Source organism: Buceros rhinoceros, unplaced genomic scaffold, assembly GCF_000710305.1.
Source record: "Buceros rhinoceros silvestris isolate BGI_N320 unplaced genomic scaffold, ASM71030v1 scaffold1558, whole genome shotgun sequence".
Lineage (NCBI taxonomy): Eukaryota > Metazoa > Chordata > Aves > Bucerotiformes > Bucerotidae > Buceros > Buceros rhinoceros.
Genome location: NW_010428409.1, coordinates 54,593 through 56,899, shown reverse-complemented (window position 1 = coordinate 56,899; position 2,307 = coordinate 54,593).

Sequence of the window (2,307 nt, the reverse complement as noted above, 5' to 3'; positions counted from 1 at the left end):
GGGGGCCGTGAAAGTGCTTTGTGATATGGGGACTGGGAATGCAGCAAAAAGGGGCAATATTGGCATAGATGTGGAAAAATTAGGATGAAAACATTTTGTAAGACTTAGAGGGATATCTTCAGGATGCATCACAAACCGGAGGACTTGAGCAAAGCACCTTGAGAAGATCCTAAGTAATGACCGTCATGAGGATAGTGGTGGTTTTGATAGCATCAGTGCTTTTGTGACTACAGAATAGAGCTGAACTGAGATTTAATTTTATGCTCTTCTAATGGATGTTAAACTTTAATTTAAAAAAGGTGAGGCCTATTATTTTGTAAATCTTAACAGCACCCTTGTTTCTTTTCACAGGTAATAAGCCTCTAAAGGACAAGGCTTGAGGGACAAGAAAAAAAAGCAAATATTAAAAAAAATGTGTTTAAGGGCCCTATGAAAAAAGTTAAAACCTAAAAATATGCAAATTCTACTGAGTAGTTAATTATTATTTAAAAATAAGTCAAGCAAGCATCTCTGTTTTGCTAATTTAGAGCATTTAAATTATTAAAATATCTAGTCCAACTACTTTGTATGCTTTCCTATCGCATTTAAACATTGGTACTCCTGGGGCTTTGCCTGTGAACAAATTGTGTGGCTGAAGATATGAAGAAAATTCAGGAATATGGACAGTCTTTTCCTCTGATCCATTTCAGAACATTTTAATAAAAAAGCCACTGTAAAGGTTTCTTTTATGTCTAAACCGCATCTTTCTGTGATAGCATTGCATGTCTGCTGTTCTCTATGGTTTTTCAAGGCTTTTGTGAGTGTTAAGTGAATAAATAAATAAAGCATTTAAGAATTAGACAAATTCTGCTTATTTAACCAAATCTCAGTCAACCATTTGGTGGGAAAAAAAGGTTGATAAAAATAGCAATTTACATGCTCTTGACACTAGTATTTTGGCACTGTCCCACACGCCATCCTTGTCTCTAACTTGGTGGACAAGGAGTTGGCTGGATGGTTGCACTCCGGGCAGGGAGGAAGGGCACGTTCTCCAGCTCGCAGGGACAAACTCCCTGGGACAAACTGTCACGAAGAGGGGGAACAGGAAGAGCTATAGAGCTGATTATTAAAATTCCTGGCCTGGAAGGGGGAGTTTTCCAAACCCTTTATAATTTGTCCAGCCCACCAGCGTCCCAAGAAAGATGATATCCTGGCCCCCAACCTGCCTGCCACACTCCTGTTCGGGAGAAGGGGAACCTCCTCGGGTTCTTTACAACTTGGCCAGCCTGCCAGGCCCACCCACGGGCTCACTGGAACCAAAGTGCCTCTTGGTAGCCCACAGGACTGCAGGATCTTCGCCTGGCTTATTCAGGGACCCTCACTGTTAAGTGCACAAAATATAGAGCTCTTACCAATATGCTCCCCGGGGCGGGGCGGGGGGGGAGGGGAGAAGATCGGTTCAGCCTGTCGAAGATACTACACAGAAAATAATCTTGAAAATAATCTTAGTGTTGTCTTGTGAGCTTGGAGCTTGGTTCAGTCCAGGTCGTCCTGCGTAGCCCAGTAAATAGGATTTCTGCCACTGCAGGTGAGGGCACAAAGACTCTGCACTGCCCTGACAGTGCAGGATCTCAGGACTCGCCTGGGTTTGGCTTGAGCTGATTTTAGCTTGTTTAGCTGTGATTGATTGATAAGGAACTTGTTTAGCAATCATCACCCCATCGGCTGCCTAACTATGCTTCAGTTTAGCGCTAACTCACAGCCTCATCGAATGCTTTGGGGTGGAAGGGACCCAGCAGAAATGCAACTTGGTCTTGTCCAGGTAAACCTGATTTTAGAGACACTGAATAACTGGGAATCAAAAAAAGTGGACCACGTTATGAACATACGTATGTGAGAACATGCAAAGACCTCAGTACTTCGGAGGAAGTGATCCCTCCCACCTGCGTTGCTGTGCATTCCCCTCCTGTCTTTTATCTGTCTCCTTGAGAAGGACTGGTGCTGTCATCCAGAGGAGAAGTGGAATGATGAGGCTAACACCAGAGGACATGGTTAGGACAGTTCTTTCTCTAAAACACTTTTTTAAAAATATTTTCTTTATTGCGGTTTTCTCGTATTATTGGGGACTAAATGTTAGCATTACTGGAACGGGCCTAACAATAACTTCTTAGAATTTTTATTACTCATTTATGACTTATCATAAAGACATGACATCGTCTCATGGGCCCTTTAAAAAAAACCCCTGGTTTTATAGCAAAATATCTTCAATATGGCCACACTATTCTGAAAGTCAAAATTAATACAAATGTTTGAACAAAAATCCAAAAG